This window comes from Podarcis pityusensis, assembly GCF_964106645.2.
Source record: "Podarcis pityusensis genome assembly, chromosome: 3".
Taxonomy (NCBI): domain Eukaryota; kingdom Metazoa; phylum Chordata; class Lepidosauria; order Squamata; family Lacertidae; genus Podarcis; species Podarcis pityusensis.
This window is the reverse complement of record NC_138026.1, coordinates 65,782,610-65,808,195: the sequence shown is the minus strand read 5'-3', so window position 1 is coordinate 65,808,195 and position 25,586 is coordinate 65,782,610. Positions and strand designations below refer to the sequence as shown.

Below are 25,586 nucleotides of genomic sequence, written 5' to 3'. Positions count from 1 at the left end.
GCACATGCCATATATGGAGCTTTACAAAGGTTCTGTCTTTCTTATTGCTCCCAAAGAGAGCATTTGGGTTAATTAAACAAATTCAAATCCTTAAAAGCAGGAGGAGACCCAGAAAACTTGCTTCCCAGAGGCCTCCTCTCTTCAAGCACTGCTTGTTGCTACCCTTTTAAAGGGGGGAAAGAAGGAGAAGAGAATGGTTGCTTCATTCATTGTTCTGTAGAGTGGCCGTGTCTTCTGCTTTACGGAGACACTCTTGTATTTGAGGGGCTCAGAGGGCAGCCTTCTGTTTGAAGATATCCAAGTGCAGGTTAAAGATGAAGAACCATATGGAGGGATAGCAGTGGCCTTGAAGTTGCCCATCAACAGAGAGCCACAGGGCATGGACAGCAACTCAGCTGTAATTCTCTCTAAACATGCATGCATATGTCTATAAATATATAAAAATTAGCATATGCAAATGTTATGCAACTTATTGTCTTCTTTTCTCCTCTTTTTTGATGACGTGACTCACCTTTCCTCCCACCTTTTTGGGGGTGTGTGTGGTATAAGTGGCCACTTTGAGCTACCAGTTATGAAGTCCTATCACACCTTGACCCAGACCTATGCCACTCCCAAGACAGGTACTGCACCTTTCGGACAAGGCAGGGAGCAGGTTTTTAGGCATCCCAAAAGCAAACCTAGACCATGTTCACACAATTTGAGGTTTCTGTTAAGCTGAGGCTCCTTCATGTTCAGACATTGACGTTCCTGGTAATAATATCTTAGAGCCAGTGATGCACAGGACCAAGTCACGAGGTTGCGGGTCTCCGACCACTGCATTTGTTTGATGCGCCCTTTCAACAACGTTCTTACTTGTGTGCTGTTTTCAAAATCTAGGAGGAGAATAAGGTAGCCCATACTGCTGCAGCTGTTCTGTATTTTGATATATGAACTGTGTTCCTTGGGTGGGTCTTATTTGCTGCTGCTGCTGTGCCATATTTAGCTGCAGAGCTAATTGGCATCCTATCCTCCATTGTGGCTGGAGGTGGGGCCTCTCCCTCAGTTTTAACAGGTGCACATTAGTCATAAAGGCTATTTTTCTGTTTAAAGTGTGCACCAGCAGAGGTGGCATGTTTCTGTCTTTGTGGAAGATATGATCGGAATCTAGCTGGCTGCTCAGCTGATCCACTCCAACTGAACCCCAATCCCTTCCACTTCTTCCCATATATTTCAGGAAAGTTACACTAAAAAAAGGCTTTTGGCCATTACACCACTGCACCATCATTAACCTGGGTTTATGCTAGTATAAGGGATTTAGTAACAATCCTACCTTGTCCTGACAGCATGGATTGCACAGTTAAATTAGCAAGTTATTTTGAAAACCTTGAACTTCTGTGTTAAGGAATTTCTATGCTAAGGCAGGCAAGTAATTGAGGAATCAAATAATGAATCCAAAAATCTGCTGCCTCCCCCCACCTTCCAATAAACATAAAATTATGAATCCAATTATCCATTCCAATTTTCACCTGTTAAATGCACGATAATTCTTCATGATAGAATCACAGAGCAGTAAACAGGGTGAAGAAAGGAAGTAATCTGAGGGCTTTTGTTCTCATTAGCTTAGCAGCAGATGGTCTCTTTTTCCATGTGACAGTGAAACAGCATCTCTTATACAGCAAATTGACTCTCTTTAGCATCCCCTCCTTTCCACATCTGCAGTTTTCAATCACAATTCCTAAAAGCACAGACCTGTAATGTTTCATGGCAGCCACTAGAGGGTGTGAAAACATTGCACCTTCCTTCGAACACACTCACCTAAAAAAGGATGGTGAGATCTCACCCCACGAGTCACAGAGCTGTACTTCCCATTACCATGCTAGCATGAAGCTATCGAGATGTTTTTCTTAAACTGCTAAACATTTAATGCAATCGTGTATACCACTTCCATGAAGATTTAACATCCTCAGATGAAGTGAAGAAATCTCAGTTTCCAGTTACACATTACCAACATATATGAGGGGGCGGGTAAGATGATGATGATGATGATGATGATGATGATTTCATTATTTATACCCCGCCCATTTGGCTGGGTTTCCCAAGCCACTCTGGGCGGCTCTCAACAGAATATTAAAAACACGATAAAACATCACACATTAAACTGCATATTATTTGCAGACTGAAAGCAACAACAACTAATACTAACTGTATTCTCAGATTGCTTGGAAAGGAACAGGGGAAGGAAAAGGCTTAGGCAATTGTGGGAAGGTAGGGACCTTCCATTGTCACAACTGGGAAGAGTTTCAGCTTATTGCACAGATATCACTTGGGCTTGTATTCACTGGATCTTTACAAAAGATTGCAAGCACTGATCCTGGTCCATTGCCCCCTAGCAGTGATCCATCAAAACGTGTCTGACAATTGGAATACTGCCACCAGCAACAGTTAATCAATGCAAGATTATCTTCTGCATCTGGCAAGATAAACTAACTCATTCCTACCCCCCCCCCCCAAAAAAACCTGATCATTTATATTTGCTTATCACTGCATTTCAGAATCAGTTTGCTTTGGGAATTCATAGATAATGGGACTGAAGGGAAATTTGCTTGTAAACAATTCGAATTTATTTTTTTCCTAAGCTTAGTGTCGTATGACGGCGTCATCAAATATGGTTTGATACAAGCATATCAAATGCTAGATTACAACTTTATCCTGTGGGTTAAAGGATCCTCTGGAAAAGTGTGCAGAGAGGATTGCAATGGAATAGGGGAAGTGGGAGGTCATGAAAGACATCTTGAGTCCAAGCCAATGAGTTTCCAAGCAATGTGACATCTAAGACCAGACCCATCCCTTGCAGCACAATTGATTGCATGTTTACTTGGAAGCAGGATCTTCCAAACAACTACTCTATCCCAACTTAAGAATGGAAAATGAAATACTGGTGGATAACAAAAGAGATTTGAAGATGCTCTCAAGGCAAATCTAAAAAAAATGCAGTAGAAGCATGGATAATTGGGAAACACTGGCCCGAAAGCACTCCAGTTGGCAAATAGTCTCTGCCAAAGGCATCATGGACATTGAAGAAGCACAAACTCAGGATGAAAGGGAGAAATGAGCTAAGAGGAAGGCACATTTGGCAAATCCTCACCGTGATCAACTCCTGCCCAGAAACCTATGTCACCACTGTGGAAGGATGTGTGGATCCAGAATTGGCCTCCACAGTCACTTATGGACCCACCGTTAAGACCGTGTTCATGAAGACAATCTTACTTGACTACAAGTGATCACCAAAGAAGAAGCATAGGATCACAGTCTTAGCATCGTTCAGACTGAGCTAATTATTTCTTGAAGGATAAAGGTTTCAATAGACACCAGTACCAGGAAACAACAAAGAGATCCAGTTTTAATATACAGCATACTTTGCTACACACACACACACACAGAGAGAGAGAGAGATTCTATACATTATAAACCATTGATTTTCTTCAAGACACAGGCGCATAAATCATATCTTACATTTCAGTACAGTGGTACCTTGGGTTAAGTACTTAATTCGTTCTGGAGGTCCGTTCTTAACCTGAAACTGTTCTTAACCTGAAGCACCACTTTAGCTAATGGGGCCTCCTGCTGCTGCCGCACCGCCGAAGCACAATTTCTGTTCTCATCCTGAAGCAAAATTCTTAACCCGAGGTACTATTTCTGGGTTAGTGGAGTCTGTAACCTGAAACATATGTAACCTGAAGCGTATGTAACCCGAGGTACCACTGTACAATGCATAACTTAATATGGCTACAAAAGTTCATTTTTCCTATGATGACCCACGTTTCAGGGCACAATAGTCCTTAATGCCCAAAATCTGCCTGAGAAGCAGTCTTAGCTATGTGGTACAACAAACCATTTCTTACTACTCTGTGTCTATCCAGAGTAAAAGATTGTAAGTATATGTAAATTTCAGCATCTTGATATCTAACTAGACAAGAACATGTAGTACTCTGTGTTGCAATACTTCCTTCGAGCCGAATCCATCTACAAATAGTGCTTGGCTGCTCTGTTCTGCTCAGGCACAAGAATGTTGTAAATCAAAGCTTGGCAACCCCACCTGTGTTCTCTCACAGTAGGCATAGGATCTCCATTGCAATCTGAACTTTCATGAGCATGCCTTTTAGTTTGTAATCTAGGGAATGTGTACACATTAAAGGCTTAAAACACAGCTAGGTTGTTCTGTTTCTCAATTTGGATTGAAGTTGGTTTGGGGTGTGTGTGGAATGCATCAAAATGCAGTCTTTCATAAGAAGCAACAGGACTGATGCAAGACAGTGGCTAATGTGTCCACACAGATTTCCAAACCAGTGGTGGGAGTGCACTGAGTGCAAGTAATCAGGAGTGTGTACACAACCATAGTCACTATGAAAAAAGAGTGGGTAATTCATTCCCCAAGTTGGCAAGATTCATTTGACGATAAGAAACTGAGCCTTTAGTGTCACTTGCCCAGCCCTGTGGAATACTCTGCCACTAGAGATTCAGCTTTTCAACACCTGCTGAAAACTTTTCTTTCCCATCAAGCTTATGCACCTTTCCATTGTAGTTAGCTGATTTCTGATTTCAACATTTTTATCTGATCCATATTCCATGGTTTTATGTATGATTGTTGTACACCACTGCAATTTTTTAAAATGAATAGCAAAATATAAACATTTTTATCAATTAACATAGGCCTTGGTATACACAGTGGAGGAGGCACATGAATAAAAGGCTTGCTACTTGTAGGACCTATGATTGGTGAAAAAGTGTGAGGCAGACTTAGGCATTTTATGATGTGTGAAGCTGCCCTTAGTTCTTATCATTGTATAGCTTTTAGATATGGATACATTTAAACATGGCTATGCATCCCTTCCATAAGGGCTGATAACAATATAGAGGCTGCTCATCTTGCGGAGTCAGGGTCTAATATACAAGTCGTCTAGTGGTGCAGCAATAAAACGACTAGCACATTTGCCCAGCAAAGCAGGGTCTAGTATGGTTTCAATTTGGATGGGGGACCATGCGTTGAGATTTCTGCATTGCAGGGGGTTGGACTAGATGGCTCTCAGGGTCCTTCCAACTCCATAGAATTATATTCTATGATGCCATATATTTAAAAAATCAGTATGTGTGAGATGAAATGAGGTAAATAAAAGCAAAACCAGAATCTGTCGTTATGCAGGCAATTCAAATGCAATTGTACATAAGCTATTCTGGCATGCACCATTATGTACCTAAGGGAACATGAAATTACTTAGTCATTTTTTATTTTGTGTAAAGAAGAACTTGATTTCACACACACAACAGAAAATAAGTTAGCATCGGTGAAACAAATTCTGTTCCAAATGCTGAAATATAGCTTGCCATGAATCTGACACCATATAAATCTCTTTCAGCTAATTAGAAAATGGATCAACATACTATTTGCCTAAAGTCATATTAGCAATCCTACCAAGGCACAAGCTTTAATAAGGCTGTTCATGTAAACAGAAGGAAGTGTTGCAGTTAGTTTGGGGTTTTGTCCCCCTTGAAAATGTGATCTCTGAAATGGGTTTTTGCAGGAGTTGCAGCTAACCTTTGCTTTCTCCTTATTCCAAGTTAAAAATACCTCCTCATTTCTTTCTGCCATGCGAAGAACAATGGCTCAGTAATTATATAGCTATTTCAAACTCTAATCTACTTCTGGGTAATTGAATTTGGAGAAAATCATAGCTAAATATTTATCTTTAGATAATTGATAATGACAGCAAGCATATGGTGCCACTTACATTAGAGTAATCATTTGTTTTGAACCTACTTATTTTACTGGAGAAATGGTAGTGGAACTACCAAATGACTTCAGGCTACATGCATTGAAAGTAAATCAAATTATTGACAAGTAATGCATTTCTGCCAAATGTATTGAAAGTACGTCCTCTGGCAAACATCTACAAACACAGAAATACTGTTCACGGTGCAACCCGATGCAGCTTTACTCAGAATGACATCTAACCACATTCAATGGGATCTGCACGCTGCAATGTGGACATAGGATTGCAGCCTCCTCCTTTAAAGATGTATATGTGAACCACCATACACATGGACACAAACTTTAACAAAAGTATAAACAATGGAGGAAGGAAAAAGAGAGAAGCATTTTATTAGCCACATTGGGATCTGACTATGTTGCTTCTTCAACTTTCTCTAATTACATCATGCTAGAGTGAGTCTGGGGTTCCCTCAGTGCAACTGTACAACCCCAACCTCACCCCCCAACCTGCCCAGGTAAGCAGTATTGGGGGTGTCAGAAGGGTGGCTGCTCTACAGCCCCACCCAACCACAGGTACCACTATTGTGTGTGTATGTATGGGGCATCTTGGCTACAGCATCCTTCAATCCACATCAAAGCTGCTGAAGTAGGTGGAAGATGGAACGTCTCTCTATTAAAAAAACCCCACATCTGTTTTGTAATATAAATATGTCCAAGCTTAAAATTCTTTGTTTATTTAACAAATACCTGAGGCCAAAATTATGAAGGGACAGCTAAAATTCCTTGTGATGGGCAATGCAGTCACTTGCTTGAAAGTATAACAATTTACAAAATTCTGTTCACAGCATCATAGAATTGTGGTGTTGGAAGGGATGCCTAGGGTCATCTAGTTCAACCCCTTGCAATGTAGGAATTCAAAACCTAAGAATAATCTACAAGATGGTTAAAAGAGAATATCACTTGTGAGTAATTTTTTCCAGCCATTTTAACCTCAAGGATATTTTAACCTTCAAGAACACTCTGGGAATTTATATTGACAGCTGAAAAGTATTCAAAATGACCAGAGATTCACTGTGGATTAAACATCCTTTTATATTGTATATGCCAACACATCCAGGAAAGGGTTCTAGTCTGGGATCTTAAAACATGTTTACCTTGAAGCTACTCACAGAGTCCTTAAATGCCACTTAACATCCACGTGAAAGTTGACTCCCATATTAAAAAAAAAATTTGTACTCAGATCCATATGTGTGCCTGAGAAAGCATCTGTTTTGTAGCCCACAGAAGTGTATTAAAATTCGCTTCGTATTTCATTCAATGATATTTGGAATTCATTTTTATAAAGACCATATTAGGTTAAGGTCTGAATAACTACAATAACAAATTTTTTTGGTAATGTATACAATTTTTGGGTGGTTGTTCTGTTTTGTTTTCTACATGGGTGCTATTTCTATTCTTTTCTTCTTCCTTTTTGTGTCTTCTCTTACTCTGTGTACTTGTAATTATGTATTTTTTATCTTTCAATAAAGAATATGTATATAAAAAATTCATTTCATCTCAGTACATGTGACTGAGAGTCAATGCCATTTTCCAACATACATAATAAATTGTCTGCAGCATCCCCCTTTTTTTTTTTTTTTACAAAATCTGGAATCTTAGGAATTACTGTGTTGCCAAATGTGCATATTGAAATATATTAAAAAAATTAAAAAATGTCCAGTAGCACCTTAAAGACCAACCTTAGTTGGTCTCTAAGGTGCTACTGGACAATTATTTATATATATATATATATTGACTGCATCAGATCAACACAGCTACCTACCTGAATCTAAAATGTGCATGTGTTCACAAGGATAGTACCTAAGGATGCTTAAAACCGCAGCCTATTGCATTCACCGCAGTTAATAATGCTACCCCAGTCTCTGAATGGTGTGAGATTCCAGGAGTTCCAAGTGCTTACCAAGCGTTCATGTTTCCTTTGGAAGGAAGTACAGCAGAGACTGTGATGTCTTTATGATATGCAGTGCCATTTTTCTAGAAAAATAGATGCCGGAACTCACCATGAACGCCTCCCTTGTTCTCTTATAATGGCAATGGCACCCACGTGAGAGGTGCCAGAACTGAGTTCTGGTGAGCTCCAGCTGGGGGGTGGGGAGCTCTGGATATATGGTTTATTAGCACATATATACAACCTGAGCCTACAATGGAGGGTGCACAACATTAACGCCTCAAGAGGCTCTTGCTTTTCCTATGGCCACAGCCTTTGATTCCAGCTTAAATCAGGCATGGCTCTGACTCTCTGCCTTCCCAGCCTGCTGCCTTGCTTCCAGCTTCCACACACAGAACACTCTGCTCTGGCCTTTGTCTTTCTAACTACCAGCAGGTAGAGGGAGGGGGGCCACCCATCTGTCACCTGGCACAGAGCCACTTCCTTTGTTACCTTAATGACCCAAACTTGAAGGGCCATTACCTTCCCAGGAAGGTAGGCTGGCTATTCCAGGAATTGAATCCATGCTGGATCCGGGAATTAGAAAGGGGTTCAGGCATGTCACCTACCTCTCTCAAACTCATAGCAATACATACCCACTCAGTTTCTCTTCCAAACTCCCCCCCCCTTTTTTTTTTGACAGTAAAAGGTTGGAAAGTCAAGAATTCAGTTGGGCAGAGTAATTTTCTCTACTGAACTGCAAAGCCATTTTTCAAAAACTATTTTAAGGCTTGGAAGGAGAGGGAAAAATCCAGCCTGAAATAGTGCTTAGCTAGGACTACTTGCACTTAATCTTAATGATTTTCCACTGAATTGGCTGTCTGGGTGTTCTGGCCAATCAGCATGCTAGTCAAGGGATAAATTATACTGCAGAGCGAAAACGGAGAAGAAAGGGGTTCTTATTTGTATTATAACTAGGATGCTGTGATTCCCTAAAGCAGAATTCATGTCAAATGTCCACCTCCGTTTCCATGGTACTCTTAGGAAACATTGAATTAGTGCGTGCAAGTTGTGGTAGGTGCAGGTCACCTTGGTTGTGCTGAGCAGCAGCCCTCCACCGGCACCGCCACCTCCTCCTCCTCCTCCTCTTCAAAAATGCTGAGGCAAAGTTTTGAGATATGAACATTAGAGCTAGTTGCCCCCTCCTGTAATCAGATCAGGATTCAGTCTGCAGCCATTACACTCCCAGAGATGTTGCTGCCTGGAGTGGAACATCACTGGAGTCGCTCAACAGCATCCTAAATCAATGCTAGCCAATGTGGACCACACAAGGGACTTGGGGATCTGCCCTTCAAAATGCCTTTCAAAATTTAATCAATCTCTCTCCTTTCTTGGCAAAGCTCCTTTTATTATCTGAAGAAGTATTTCTCGTTTTCTCTCATAGCGTAATAACGGCATGCATGGAGGAGGGTAGCTTTCAGATTATATATATTGCTGGAGTTCCATGAAAGTAGAGAAACACAAGTGTAGTGTAGGCCTGTACACAACACACACACAGCCCCCTTGCCAACTTCTGGTTTTGCTGTCTGATTGCAAGGGTGCCTGTAGTGATTTTCTTTCTTTCTTTCTTTCTTTCTTTCTTTCTCTCTCTCTCTCTCTCTCTCTCTCTCTCTCTCTCTCTCTCTTCCTTCCTTCCTTCCTTCCGAGGCGGGGAGCAAATATTCCAAACAAACCAAAATTGATGCCTAACTAGTATCAAAGAATATTTCTAACAATTTTGGAAAATCTGGTGACTTGAGAAGCAGCGAGGCCTGGAGAGATTTCACCTCTGATAAACTGGTATTCCAAGTCTAGCCCTCCATTGTTTCTTAGTGGATAAATGGGTAGTCCTGGCATTCAGAGTAGGAATGGAAATCCTCAGCTCTTTCTCTGGTTCCACTGCACATCTTAATTTCTTAAAATATTCACAAAGTGAGGGCAAGGAAGGAAACCACTTTTCCTTCTTTGTATGAGGTAAGACCTGTTAGAAAGACTTTTAATTCCTCTCATTCTAAAATCCTGGATATCTTATTCTTGACCCTACCTCCTAATGGAGCAGCAACACCTTCTTCTCCTGGGAGACCAAAATGAAAGGCTTGAAAAGAGACCAAAAAGTTCCTTCTCTAGACAATGGATGTGTCACTCTAACCTTCTCTTTGTCCGATTGGCCAGATCTGCTTTCCTAAATGTCAAATAAAGCATGAGGTATGCAATTTGGGAGTGCTTGTGGATCCACTGTTGTTGCTTGGAGCCCAAGTGCCTTCTCTTAGCTTCAGCTGGTGGCCAGTCTGTAGCCTTATCTGAATTGGGATAATCTGGATTCAGTAGTCTATGCTCTGGTAACCTCATGGTTAGATTACTGCAATCTGCAATTCATGAGACTGTCTTTTGAAGATGGTTCAGAAACTACAGCTGGTGCTGAATTTAATGGCCAGATTGTTTACAGGGACTAGATAAATAAAGCCAATTCTGTCCTAGCTGCACTGGCTTCCAATGTGATTCAGAGCCCAATTTAAAGTGCTGGTTTTCACCAATCACACCTTATGCAACTTGGGGTCCCAATACCTCAGTACTTCAAGAAGCACTTCTTCTCAAATGAGCCTACCATGAACCCTGACACATTGGAAGTCCTCCTCAGTGTGCTACATCTGGTAGAAATCCAGAATGCATTGACAACATAGAGTGGAGATCCTGTTTGTGGCCTTCTCCTCCTGAGAGACTTGCCTGCTGCTTGTATTCACACATGTTCAGCAGCAGGCAAAGACTTTCCTCTTCTCCTAGGCCTTGACTGTTAGAATGCTCACAAACAGCAGGTCTTAACTGGATAATTTCAGACAGCAGTAGGAGATTGCTCCTCCTCCCTCATGCCTGCATTCTCCTACAGCCATTCAAAGGCTGGAACAGAACCTACAGACATATGAGTTGTAAGCACATTGTAAGATTTATATGCGTAACAGGGACTCTGCAAAATGCAGGACCCCCAATCATGTGGGAAGGGCCTGTGTACATATATTATATCCTAGCCTTCAGATGACCTGACAGGACAAGAACAGCAGATGTTGGCAGAACAGGGTCAGAGTCACTTGACTACACCACTAAGCAGGTATCATTCTCCCCATCTTCTTCCGCACAGTTATTCCGCATGCATTTGCGGAATGCTTATATGATTCAGTGAAGGTCAAGCTGACAACAGTAGCTGTGATGGCCTGGGATTCCGAGTCTGAGAGTGAACCGGAGGAATCCCAGCCGGCACAGGAGTCCCCGCCTCCAGGGCCGGCTGAACTGGGGCAAGGCCTAGATGCTGAGGAGCCTGCACCTGTGCCAGATCCTCAGGGGCAGGCATCAGGTGAAACCATTCTGGCCCCAGAAGTGCTGGAGGATTCAGTGTCTACAGGTGAGCCTCCCCTGGGGCCCAGTAACCCTTCGGCCTCTCCTGAACTGCAGAGGCTTAGGGCAGAGAGGCGAAGGGAACTGGTTTCTCCCAGGAGGAGTGCTCGCTTTAAGGCCAGGAGAGGCGGGGCTCCTGGGGGCCGGGACCGCCCCCGGCCTTAGAAGAAGATAAAGGTCAGGCAGCCCGGTCCCAGGTTGCGGGAGCAACGTCGTTGTGGAGTACCTGCGTTTACCCAGACCTAGATCTGCACTCCCAGTGTGCCTGTTCCACGCCCGGCTTCCTGCTTCTACTCTCCGGTGTTCCTGTTCCTCGCCCGGCTGCCCGCTGCTGACCCACCAGTGTTCCTGTTCCCCGCCTGGCTTCCTGCTGCTGCTCTACCAGCGTTCCTGTTCCCCCGCCCGGCTCCCTGTTTCGGACCTCGCATCTCATCTAGTGATCGTCTACCCTGCTAGTGACTCTGGACTGAACTTCGGCTACGGTATTAGTACCTTTCCCCCCCGGGACCAGCACAGTTTGCTCCCGCCACACCCGCACTCCCTCTTTGTTGGGGTGCGTTCAGGAAGAGTCAGAGGCTATGGCCGACCAAGCGGCTACACTGTTGGCAATAGCCCAGGAGAACCAGGCCTTGACGCACACCGTGCAGCAGCTCAGTAACGCGGTTACGGCACTTCAGCAGCGGTTGGACGCCCTACCGGCTCCTGGGGCCGACGCCCCGGCTCCTGGCAAGTACCCAGTGGCCTTGCCTGAGAAATTTGATGGGGCCCCGGCCAGCTTTCCCATGTTTCTTGCCCAGGCCAAGCTGTATATTCAGGGGCGCGCCCGAAACTTCCCTGACGACCGTACCAAGGTGCACTTTTTGATTAGTTTGTTAAAGGACCAGGCGGCCAAGTGGGTGTTGCCGCTGCTCAGGCAAGACTCCCCCTTGCTGGCGGACTATGTGGGGTTTTGCAATCTGTTGGAGGCCGCGTTCGGCAACCCCCAGAAGGGGAGTCAAGCCAACCGGGCGATTCGGCGGTTGAAACGGGGCAAGTCCACGGTGGCCGCATACACCACGGAATTCCGGCTGCTGGCACAGGACTTGACCTGGAATGACTCTGCTCTTCGGGACCAGTATCTCGAGGGACTTTCAGACGAGATACTGGACCAGCTGGCCACAATGGAACGCCCCACCACGCTAGACACCCTCATTCAACGGAGTCTACAGATAGACGATCGGCTAGAGGACCGTCGTCAGGCTCGGGGCCACCGGCACTTCCAGTTCTCAGCACCAGTTTCTACCAGCAGCCCCACAGGCACAGCCGAGTCATTGGAGGAACCTATGCAGCTTGGGGCAGTGCGGCCACACCTCTCCCCCGCAGAGAAGTCGCGGCGTCGGGAGGGGAATCTATGTCTCTATTGTGGCGGAAGCGGTCACTATGCCCGGTCCTGTCCTGAGAAACGCCAGCCACAGGGAGGGAAACCGCCAACCCCAGTAGCTGATGGCCCTGGCTACCTGGGGTCCCAAACAGCACAGAATGGGGCCGCACCAATTGAACTACAACACCTTATGGTTCCGGTACGTCTATACCCTCCAGGTGGGCCCTGGATCCTTACCCATGCTCTAGTGGATTCGGGGGCAGCCCGCTCTTATATGGACGCTGCTTTTGCTGCCCATCATCGGGTGCCACTTCAGAACAAGCCAGAACTGGTACAGGTGGAGGCAATCGACGGACGGCTCCTGCGTTCGGGTGCCGTTACTCAGGAGACCCAGCCCCTGGTCCTGTGTCTCCAGCAGCACCGTGAGATGCGAACTTTGGATATTGCCTCCATGCCCCGGTTCCCCCTGGTGCTTGGGATGGACTGGCTGGAGGCTCACAATGTGCAGATTGACTGGGTCAAACGGACTGTACACTTCCCAGACCCAAGTTCTCCTGCCGAGACTGAGATGCTAGCAGCTGCGCCCTCTGAGGAGGCTGCTGCAACGCTCCCCGCTGAGTACCGGGACTATCACGACGTGTTCGAGGAACGGGGGGCAGACCAGCTGCCGCCGCATCGGTCCTTTGACTGCGGCATAGACCTCCAGCCCGGAGCGCCCCTACCGGTGAGTCGCTTATACTCTTTAACAGAGCCAGAGCGCGAGGCTTTGCAGGACTTCTTGCACAAAAACCTGGAGCGTGGGTTCATTAGGCCTTCTACCTCGCCCACTGCTGCGCCAGTGCTCTTTGTTAAAAAGAAATGTGGGGAGCTCCGCCTTTGCCATGATTACCGGGCCCTGAATAAAATTACCATCCCAGACCGGTACCCCTTGCCCCTTATTTCGGAGTTACTGGAGCGGGTGCAAGGGGCGCAGGTGTTCACCAAGCTAGACCTCCGGGGTGCCTACAATTTGATTCGGATCCGAGCCGGGGATGAGTGGAAGACAGCATTCGGGACCCGGTACGGGCAGTTCGAATACCTGGTTATGCCCTTCGGTTTGTGCAACGCGCCTGCTGTGTTCCAACGGTACATCAACCACGTGTTCCAGGACTTGCTAGACAAGTACGTGGTGGTGTACTTGGATGACATTCTGGTTTACTCCCGTGACCCGGCGCGCCACGAGGGTCATGTCCGGACCGTGCTGCAGCGCTTGCGCGAGCACCGTCTGTATGCAAAGCTCAGCAAGTGCGAGTTCCATCAGCGGTCAGTGGACTTCCTGGGTCACCGACTCTCACCAGGTGGGGTGCAGATGGATCCTGGGAAGGTGGCAGCGGTTCGAGAATGGGCGGCACCTCGGAACCGCAAGGACCTACAGCGTTTCCTGGGGTTTGCTAACTATTACCGGACCTTCATTGCGGATTATGCTCATCGCACCACCCTGTTGACCCGGTTACTGCGCCCCAAGACGCTGTTTTCCTGGGACAAGGAGGCAGAGGAGGCATTTCAAGGGTTGAAGGCCTGTTTCCAGAGAGCGCCAATCTTGCAACATCCGGATCCTTCTCGACCCTTTGTGGTAGAGACTGACGCCTCCAGTACGGCTCTCGGTGCCGTCTTGTCTCAGCAGTGCGGACCGGAAGCACCACTCTTACCCTGCGCCTACTATTCCCGCCAGCTCCTCCCAGCGGAGCGTAACTATACCGTGTGGGAGCGGGAACTACTGGCCATCAAGGTGGCCTTTGAGGTTTGGCGCCACCATCTTGAGGGGGCACGACACCCGGTGGAGGTGAGAACCGACCACCGGAACCTGGAGTACCTCCAGACCACCCGCAAGCTGAACCAAAGGCAGATCCGGTGGGCGTTGTTCTTTTCCCGGTTCCAGTTCCGGATCCGCTACATCCCTAGCTCCCAAAACCAGAAGGCGGATGCCTTGTCCCGGAAACCTGAAGACAACGCAGACACGGTACAGCAAGCAGTACCCACCACGATTCTACCACCAGCTGCATTCCTGGCCACCCAGGAGGTTGAGCCACTGCAGGCTCGCGTGTGGGAACAGCAGCGGGTCGACGCTTGGGCCCAGGAACGACTCCGGGAACTGGCCGAAGGGTCATGCCCTCAGTATCCAGGGCTGGTCTTGCATCAGGGTCTTCTGCTGCACCACGGGCGCCTGTACATCCCACCAGGGCCGCTGCGGGCTGAGGTTCTCCGGATGACCCATGATGCTCCAGCAGCGGGGCACTTTGGGCGGTATCGGACCACCCATCTGGTAAGCCGTGAGTTTTGGTGGCCCCGTCTGAAGGCTGACGTGGCTCGCTACATCGCTGGTTGTGATGTCTGCAGGCGGGCCAAGGGGCCTACCGGGCGACCCCCCGGCCTTCTTCAGCCGTTGCCGGTTCCACCACGTCCTTGGCACACAGTTTCTCTGGACTTTGTAGTGGAGCTACCCCCGTCTCGGGGCTGCACCTGCCTTCTAGTTTTCTCCGACCATTTCACGAAGATGGTGCACTGTGCCCCCTGCCCATCCGTACCCTCAGCTAAGGAAACCGCTCAGCTGTACCTTCAGCATGTCTTCCACCTGCATGGCCTACCTGAGCGTGTGGTGTCCGACCGTGGCGTTCAATTCACGTCCCGGTTTTGGCGTGCGTTGCACCAGGCCCTCGGAACAGAGGTCTGTCTCTCATCTGCTTACCACCCACAGACTGACGGCCAGACGGAACGGGCGAACGCGGTGCTGGAGCAGTACCTCCGGTGTTACTGCAGCTACCAGCAGGATGACTGGGTCGACCACCTAGCCTTGGCGGAGTTCGCTTATAACAACGCGGTGAATGCGTCCACCCAGCAGACCCCGTTCCAGGCCAGCTACGGTTTTCATCCACGGTTGTTTCCGGATGTGCTGCCGGCATCTGCGGTCCCTGCGGTGACAGAGTGGCTTCAGGAGCTCCAGTCCCAGCAACAGCTGTTGATGGGGCAGCTGCGCCAGGCCAAGGAGGCGTACAAGGTCCAGGCCGACCGCCACCGCCAGGTGGGGCCGGAATTCCACGTCGGTGACCTGGTATGGCTCTCCACTCGCCACCTCCACCCTTCTCGACCTTCGCGGAAGCTGGATGCCCGGTTCACCGGCCCGTTCCCAATCGTGAACCAGGTCTCGCCTGTGGCATTCCGTCTCCGGTTGCCAGCAACCCTGAAGGTTCACCCGGTATTCCACAGGTCCCTTCTGAGTCCGGTGGCCCCACCCGACGAGTTCCACCCGAACCGTCCCCGTCCGCAGCCGGTTTTGGTTCAGGGGGAGCGTGAGTACGAGGTGGAACGCATTTTGGACTCCCGATACCGCAGGGGAAAGCTGCAGTATCTCATAGACTGGAAGGGGTATGGGCCGGAGGACCGTTCCTGGGAACCAGCGGCCAACGTCCACGCGCCTGCCTGCCTCCGAGAGTTTCATGCGGCGTACCCCAACAAGCCGGGTCCGGACCCTCAATTGAGGGGGGGGCCTGGGAGGGGGGATGGTGTGATGGCCTGGGATTCCGAGTCTGAGAGTGAACCGGAGGAATCCCAGCCGGCACAGGAGTCCCCGCCTCCAGGGCCGGCTGAACTGGGGCAAGGCCTAGATGCTGAGGAGCCTGCACCTGTGCCAGATCCTCAGGGGCAGGCATCAGGTGAAACCATTCTGGCCCCAGAAGTGCTGGAGGACTCAGTGTCTACAGGTGAGCCTCCCCTGGGGCCCAGTAACCCTTCGGCCTCTCCTGAACTGCAGAGGCTTAGGGCAGAGAGGCGAAGGGAACTGGTTTCTCCCAGGAGGAGTGCTCGCTTTAAGGCCAGGAGAGGCGGGGCTCCTGGGGGCCGGGACCGCCCCCGGCCTTAGAAGAAGATAAAGGTCAGGCAGCCCGGTCCCAGGTTGCGGGAGCAACGTCGTTGTGGAGTACCTGCGTTTACCCAGACCTAGATCTGCACTCCCAGTGTGCCTGTTCCACGCCCGGCTTCCTGCTTCTACTCTCCGGTGTTCCTGTTCCTCGCCCGGCTGCCCGCTGCTGACCCACCAGTGTTCCTGTTCCCCGCCTGGCTTCCTGCTGCTGCTCTACCAGCATTCCTGTTCCCCCACCCGGCTCCCTGTTTCGGACCTCGCATCTCATCTAGTGATCGTCTACCCTGCTAGTGACTCTGGACTGAACTTCGGCTACGGTATTAGTACCTTTCCCCCCCCGGGACCAGCACAGTAGCACAGACAGTGCAGCCGTGCGTTTGGATATCACAGGCACAGAGGTGCCTTTTCCAGACACTACCTTGCCTTTAAAGGAACCAGCAGCGAGGGCCGAGTCATGGTAGGAAGGAATTCTGCTGCTTGTCACTCTTAAGGTCACAATGGAGTAGGAGGTTCTGACAACAGTGTTGCCTTGTTTAGTTATGGGTGCGCACCGAGGGAGGAATCACAGATTCCATCTCAGTAACATCTCATCTGTTCTCCCAGTTGAACGACGTGGCCCAGGGAGAGAGGGAAAAATAGTGGAAGTGAACAGCTGGCTTCGCAAATGGTGTAAACAGGAACGGTTTGGATTCTTAGATCACGGACTGCAGTTTCTTGAAGATGGACTTCTGGCAAGCGATGGGCTGCACCTCACAACGGTTGGGAGAAATGTTTTTGCCAAAAATCTCAGAAACCTCATCAGGAGGGCTTTAAACTGACTAATGTGGGGGAGGGAGACAGTGCTCCTGAAGGTAGGAGTCTATCAGTTGATGAAGATGATCATCCAAATGTCATAGACCAAATGGAGCAAACAGCACACAGACCTAGTGGTGGGAGGAAAAAATCCTTAAATAAGAGACACGGGGGAATGATTAATGGACTTCAATGTCTGTACACTAATGCACAAAGCATGGGAAATAAACAAGATGAGCTTGAGCTCTTGGTACAGCAAACTAAATATGACATAATAGGCATCACTGAAACCTGGTGGGATAAGTCCCACGATTGGAATGTAATAATGGAGGGATACAATCTATTTCAGAGAAACAGACCAGACAAGAAAGGAGGAGGAGTGGCGTTATATGTCAGGGATGTGTATACCTGTGAAGAGATCCAAGATTTAGAACCTCAAAGCCAAAGTGAGAGCATTTGGGTCAAAATTAAGGGAGAGAAGAATAACAGTGACCTCATTGTGGGAGTTTACTATAGATCCCCAAGCCAAACGGAGGACATAGATGATGCCTTCCTGGAACAGATGGCCAAGCATGCAAAAGGAAGGGAGATAGTAGTAATGGGGGACTTCAATTACCCGGATATTTGTTGGATGTCAAACTCAGCCAAGAGCATAAGGTCAAACAGATTCCTCACTGGCCTTGCACACAACTTCATTGTCCAGAAAGTGGGAGAAGCAACAAGAGGAACAGCCATTTTAGATCTGGTCCTAACCAATGTTGATGACCTGGTTAGTGGGGTAGAAGTGGAAGGATCATTAGGTGTGAGTGATCATGCTCTTCTGAAGTTTACTATACAGCGGAAAGGAGCAGCCAAGCATACTAGGACTTAAAGTCAAGAAATTGACTTTAAGAAAGCTGACTTCATAAAACTTAGGGAAGTGCTGGGTGAGATCCCATGGACAGTAATACTAAAAGGAAAGGGAGTTCATGATGGCTGGGAGTTTGTTAAGAGGGAGATAGTAAAAGCACAACGTCAGGCAATACCAATGAGACGGAAACATGGAAGGTGCCTAAAGAAGCCAGGGTGGCTATCTAAATAACTTTTAACTGAGTTAAGATTAAAAAAGGATGTGTACAAAAAATGGAAAAGGGGGGAAACCACCAAAGAGGAATTCAAACAAATAGCCAGCACGTGTAGACACAAAGTCAGAAAAGCTAAAGCACAGAATGAACTCAGGCTTGCTAGAGAGGTTAAAAGCAACAAAAAAGGCTTTTATGGGTATGTTCGTAGCAAAAGGAAGAACAAAGAAACAGTGGGGTCACTCAGAGGAGAAGATGGTGAAATGCAAACAGGGGACACAGAAAGGGCTGAACTCCTCAATGCCTTCTTTGCCTCAGTCTTCTCCGATAAAGAAAACAATGCCCGACCTGAAGACTTTGGAGCAAATGATTCAGCGAAGGAAACACAGCCCAGAATAACTAAGGAGATAGTACAAGAATACTTGGCTAGTTTAGATGTATTCAAGTCTCCAGGGCCAGATGAACTGCATCCAAGAGTATTAAAAGAACTGGCAGATGTGATCTCACAACCACTGGCAGTCATCTTTGAGAATTCCTGGAGAACAGGCGAAGTCCCGGCAGACTGGAGGAGGGCAAATGTTGTCCCTATTTTCAAAAAGGGGAAAAGAGAGGACCCAAATAATTACCGCCCAGTCAGTCTGACATCAATACCAGGGAAGATTCTGGAGCAGATCATTAAGCAAACAGTCTGTGAGCACCTAGAAAGGAATGCTGTGATCACCAATAGTCAGCATGGATTTCTGAAAAATAAGTCATGTCAGACTAACCTGATCTCGTTTTTTGACAGAATTACAAGCCTGGTAGATGAAGGGAACGCAGTGGATGTAGCCTACCTTGATTTCAGCAAGGCATTTGACAAGGTGCCTCATGATATCCTTGTAAAGAAGCTGGTAAAATGTGGTCTTGACTATGCTACCACTCAGTGGATTTGTAACTGGCTGACTGACCGAACCCAAAGGGTGCTCATCAATGGTTCCTCTTCATCCTGGAGAAGAGTGACTAGTGGGGTGCCACAGGGTTCTGTCTTGGGCCCGGTCTTATTCAACATCTTTATCAACGACTTGGATGATGGACTCAAGGGCATCCTGATCAAATTTGCAGATGACACCAAATTGGGAGGGGTGGCTAACACCCCAGAGGACAGGATCACACTTCAAAACGACCTTGACAGATTAGAGAACTGGGCAAAAACAAACAAGATGAATTTTAACAGGGAGAAATGTAAAGTATTGCACTTGGGCAAAAAAAATGAGAGGCACAAATACAAGATGGGTGACACCTGGCTTGAGAGCAGTACACGTGAAAAGGATCTAGGAGTCTTGGTTGACCACAAACTTGACATGAGTCAACAGTGTGACGCGGCAGCTAAAAAAGCCAACGCAATTCTGGGCTGCATCAATAGGAGTATAGCATCTAGATCAAGGGAAGTAATAGTGCCACTGTATTCTGCTCTGGTCAGACCTCGCCTGGAGTACTGTGTCCAGTTCTGGGCACCACAGTTCAAGAAGGACACTAACAAACTGGAACGTGTCCAGAGGAGGGCAACCAAAATGGTCAAAGGCCTGGAAATGATGCCTTATGAGGAACGGCTAAGAGAGCTGGGCATGTTTAGCCTGGAGAAGAGGAGGTTAAGGGGTGATATGATAGCCATGTTCAAATATATAAAAGGATGTCACATAGAGGAGGGAGAAAGGTTGTTTTCTGCTGCTCCAGAGAAGCGGACACGGAGCAATGGATCCAAACTTCAAGAAAGAAGATTCCACCTAAACATTAGGAAGAACTTCCTGACAGTAAGAGCTGTTCGACAGTGGAATTTGCTGCCAAGGAGTGTGGTGGAGTCTCCTTCTTTGGAGGTCTTTAAGCAGAGGCTTGACAACCATATGTCAGGAGTGCTCTGATGGTGTTTCCTGCTTGGCAGGGGGTTGGACTCGATGGCCCTTGTGGTCTCTTCCAACTCTATGATTCTATGATTCTATGAACAACACTGGGCAGTTTGAGCACTTAGAAAACTGAAATATCCTCACAAGAAGATTAACTGGGAGGAAGGCCCTAGATTCTGTGCATGTGTTGTGTAAAAAATAATGACACTGTGGAATACCTGCAGGGGTCTCTGGCGTCAGCACACGGTCCCTCAGCATCAGTGCTGAACAATAAAGGACAGGTATTAAAACAAGCTAGGGACCCCTTGAAAAATAAGGTTGCATGCACCCCTTTGAAGCAGGAGAATTGCAGCTCCAGTTCTCAAGATTCTTTGGGGAGTGCTTTAAATGCACACAGCCTCGGGGAATCCTCTTTCTTCATGGTGAGGGATTGTAGAGGCTTGCAGAACCAAAGGTGATGCCAAGCCCAAATACTAGAGGCTAGGAAGCTCTCCAGATGCGTATGAGACAAACTAGGTCACTCACCACCACAGCTTTTTAACTTCTGTCTCCCAGTGCAGGTGTTTTATAATGCCAGGTGAAATCTTGAAAGAAGATTAGCATGAGCTAACATCATTACAAAATCCATTAACAGAAAGATCAAATGTCTAAGGATGCAAAATTCTAGCACATACTGTGTGAGCCCTGCCTCAGCAAGAAGCCCTCGTTTATCATCGGAGGAAAGAAAGAATTCAATCAGCATTACTTTTCTCACTGTGACTGCTACAGGTGGTTCTGGGGTGGCGGCTCATGGCTGGAAAACAAGCACAAAAACCCAGTGGTGACCCAGCAAGGGATTTTTTTCTGCAGCTTCTTGGAATACTCACATGACTGCTTCTTCAGCTGCACTTGCTGTATAAAAATGATTGCTGACGTCCTTTAGTGTGTTAAAATGGGCCTCTCTCCATCTTTCCCAAGCCCACCCAGTTTAATACACAGCAAGTAGGAAAATGCACATGGCTGGCTAGGAGTTGGAACCCATACTTTCCTATTATAGGTTTCTTATGCTAGGTCTGGTGTGCTCTGGTCCATGGGGTCACGAAGAGTCGGACACAACAAAATGACTAAACAACAACAACACATGATAGGTCTTGCACAACCAGTGTTCTTCAGCCATGTTTATGTTTTATTGTGTTTTTAATATTCTGTTGGGAGCCACCCAGAGTGGCTGGGGAAACGTAGCCAGATGGGTGGGGTATAAATATATTATTATTATTATTATTATTATTATTATTATTATTATTACCATGAGTCTCCAAATGTTGTTTGATTCCAACTCCCATCATCCCAGACTATAGTTTAGCCAGTGGTCAGTGAAGTGAAGTTCAACAACATATGGGGGGCAAAGTTTGAAGAATATTATGAGCATACACCATACAGGCTCTCTTCTGGACTGTGGGATCCTTATAGCATTAACCTCCATGCCTGTTTCCTATATTTTGTTTAAAAAAACTTAATTTTAGGATAGTGCCAAATGATAGGCTTCAATGGGCCTGCCTGCTCACGCTCCCTGCAGCAATCTTCGATATTTTTCAGCTTTACTGAACACAGCCTGGTTGGTGAATTATAGGTTCTGTAAAGGAAGTTATATAAGGCACCTTAATTAAGTAACCGGCCAAAAGCAGAACTTCTCAGACAGGCAAATATATCTCCCAGTCTTTCCAGTTGAGGCCATCTTGCTGCCACTTTTTCAATTTTAACCTTATTAGCACCTCATAAGTTTTTAATACATTGTTCCTGTCATTTCCCCTCTTTTCCCTGAAATGTCTTCAGTGCTCTACATCAAATAAAGTTGACTCCAGGTCCGTTTCCTCCTGCGAAAGTCTTAAAATTGATATTTGTCTAAGAATGGGCAATACAGGAATGCTGAGAGTTGTGGGCATACTTAATGTTCATCTTCAGCAACAAACTGGATATCATGTATCACTTGGCGGCAGTATACCTTGTTGTTGTTTAATGTCCAAGTCAGTAGTCCTGAAGAAAAAAATACTTTGGATGTAATAACTGAACCTTAATGCCAGGATACAGAACACATGGCCCTTCATATTTTACTGGGCTCCAGTTTCCATCTTATTTGACCATTGGTCATGCTGGCTGGGGCTGATAGAAATGGACTCTAATGCTGTATGGAAGGTTACAATTTTGCCACGCTTGCCTTATGCCATCATCCCATTTATTTATTTCATTACATTAACATCACCCCTTGCCCCAAGCTGCTAATAGTCCCAGGAAGGAAGCTTCCATGGACTCTGTTGCTTCCCTCCTAGGGCTAAGAGCAATTTGGGGAGAGAGTATGTTCATTGGAACCACAGGGGAGCATTAAGCCCTCATCCCCATGTGCCATGGTCTCAAACCTGAACTTCCTCTTGCCTCCCCCCTTTCAGCTGCTATTGTTTAAAGAAAAGAAATAGGCATGTTTGATGCTTAAATGCATTTAACACTACATGTAGTTTGGCCCTTGGAAGGCTACAGTGTCATGAAATTCTACTCAATATTGATGCAGAGCAGAACTCCAACATATAGTTAGCAGAGTAAAAACTTAAACATGATGCAGGATTCCCCCAAAAATAGACCAGAGGCAATTAAATTTCATCCAGCAGAACTTTACTTCTACTGAAGGCAAATGAGCATAATGGTCTATTTTTGGGGAATCCTGCAACGTGTTTAAGGAGCAGGATTTGATTGGGGGAGAGTCAAGAGTTGGAGCTTGTGGATTCCACTTGGGGTCCCTCCTTCCCCACTCACCCAATCTGGTTCTACATTGTTTCTGGATGCTTTCGCTTTGAAGAGAGAACACATTTCTAGTGTGTGCTGCATCTGCTGTCTTCAGAGCTCCCATTTCACACTTGACTAGAGCCAAATAGCCCAAGTCATTGGCAATATTAGCCTGACCTCTCTGTTCTTCTTTATGTTCCTTTTCCTTCTAAATACCTCTTAACTCTCCCCACAAAGGCAATCTGGTCACTGATGGCTTCCCTAAATCCAGACATGCTGGGTTTCATGTTGTGAAATCAGCTATCGGAAACAAAATCTCCATTTTAGCTTCTTCAGACTTCTTCCAAAGCAGTGATATTTGTTGGTGGGCAGTTTTTTAAATCATCAGAAAAAGCAGCTCCACCTTGTGGGATAACCAGTCTCAAATAACCAACACGCTTAAGTATAATTAATGCAGAAAGGGGTTAAAACCATAGAGTAAGCTGTCCTGCCAGGCTTATCTCACCTTGGGAATGACTAGGTAATGAAGCCCTTAGTCAACCAGAGAAGCTAAACGTGTGAGTAGGTCTGAGCTGGTTGCTGCAGCTCAAGCAGCATGGCTCTTATGAGCCATTCTTGTATTCTTATACATGAAACTTAGGAACTTTCACCACTGTAACTAAGTCACGTTTTACTGCCTGTGCAACTTTTTCTGAATGCTGTATGGAAAAGCACATGAATCTGACCTTTGGAGAGTTTGTAAGTAAATCATCTTTAACTTGCCATAATTTTGGGCTTTTTCTATGCTAGGGGAAATGGGAAACTTTGGAAGGAACTTAGAATGGCATATTTTAATGGTCTAACAGCCTATATTTCCATACTTTACTTTGCTGCATATTTGGGGATTTTAGATCTCTGCTGGGGTTCTTTAACCAAAGAGTACTTGCCCCAAACTTGGATCCTGACATCCAGGAATTCTCTTTTTATACCTTTTTTCCTCCTTGCACCAGCCCACCTTCCACTAAGGAATATAAGAATCAGGGACTGTCACCAAAAATGGTGACACATATAACTTCTCCACTTCCCCTCTGTAATAGCAAGCCATCCCATTGATGCCATTGCCTGATATTACTGTGCTGTGTGTGTTTCCCTGTCCTTTCCTAGAGAAAGAAAGGATGTGGACTGGGGACAAGGATACTTACAAGGTAATGGCATCAAGACATAGAATAAGCAGAACTATACGCTGCTTGCCTTGAGAGCCAGATTTACAAAGAAGCTAAGTAAGCTACAGTTTAGGGCCTCATGTTTTGGGAGGCCTGTAAATACCAAAAAAGGTGGGCTAAGTTTTTATATAATTGGCTAAAGAAATGAAGGAGTCAGGGAAAATAGACTCTAAAACAGAGATCATTTGGATATGACAAAAACATACATAATGGCTGAACAGCTATTTATCACACTGTGTAGGTAAACCTGTGAAGAAATAACTGGACCAATATTTCATTAGGTCTGGAGTCCATTAGCTGTAGAACAGTACTGGGGGCAGCTGAGGTCTGATTCGGGCAATGAGACCTCTTAAATTTGACATGATTTAGGGGCCTTAGCATGTTTTAATCTGCCCTCACTTGCCCTTAAAGCCTCAGAACATTTGAGGATTGGATACCTGAAGGACCACCTTCTCCAATAGGAATCTGAAACTATAATGAGACCATCTTAGGTGGCCCTCCTCGAGTTGCCTTCTGAGGTGAGGCAGTGCTGACAGGAAAGAGTCTTCTTTTACAGTGGTGGTGCCTCACTTGTGGATTTTTTTTCTCTGGGAAGCTAACAAGACATCTACTCGGATTTTTTTTTGCACCGGGCACCAGGGAATGGCCTTACCCCTGCCCCAAAGCCTTTTCACTCTCTAGTTTTCCTGTAATGTCTTGTTATGCTTTTGTATGTAATTAAAAAGAAAACTCATATTTTATTTGTAAGTTGACTTGAATATTTATTTATTTATTGAAGGATGGCATATAGATTTAAAAAAACAAATCAATAAAATAAATAGGCATTACAGAGGTGGAGGGGAGAATTTGAAATGGGGCTGTCATTTCTAGTGAAAGCCTCACGTTCCACATATTTCTCCTCTTACATTGGCATTCCACCCCTAAAAGTCTAATTAATTCCAGAATCACCTTGGCTTCAGCACTGGTTGCTATTTGTTCTTGATGATAAGAGGCACTGAAAAAGGTTTTGCTCAGAAGGAATCATCTTCACAGCCATTGCCAACAACTCAGCATAGCAGAAGAGAGTGTTCAGCTGCATGAAGGCTGAACACAGGCAGAGAGAACACATGATGTCCATTATCAGACTCCTTTTCTCAAGGAGAAGCAAGCCATTCTACAGGAGTCTTTTGTTTTCCCGAGTGCTGCATTGTGGTGCAGTCCAGTTACCAAAGGCAAAGTCAGGCTTTTCTCTAGCATTCGTTAGTTTACGGAAGCAGGATTATTAAATAAAGATGATTGCCAGAAAAGTAACAAAGGATGCTAGAATATAATATACAATATCAGGGTTTTTGTATTTCAAGGTGATGCCTGTTCAGTAGGGAAACTATGGGTTCAAATCCAGTCATGATCAATGAAGGTGAAGGCTACCAGTCTGAGGCTTGCCGGTGGTCCATATAAAACAGAAAGGATATGTAAAAATAGGAGGGTTTTGTGTGTGTAGATGTTGCCTTGCATCACAATTGGCACAATTGGCACTGTCTTCAGCAAGAACAATTCCAGCTGT

The 25,586-nt window shown here is 46.2% G+C and overlaps 1 long non-coding RNA gene across 1 annotated transcript; it reads right to left on the bottom strand.

The window, feature by feature from the left end:
* Window positions 1-15,819: 15,819 nt before the first annotated feature.
* On the bottom strand, window positions 15,820-16,699 carry LOC308473158. Its single transcript, XR_013983958.1, has 3 exons — window positions 16,592-16,699; window positions 16,484-16,548; window positions 15,820-16,442 (listed from the first exon to the last, which is right to left on the bottom strand). It is a non-coding gene; the product is annotated as an uncharacterized lncRNA (long non-coding RNA).
* Window positions 16,700-25,586: the final 8,887 nt, after the last annotated feature.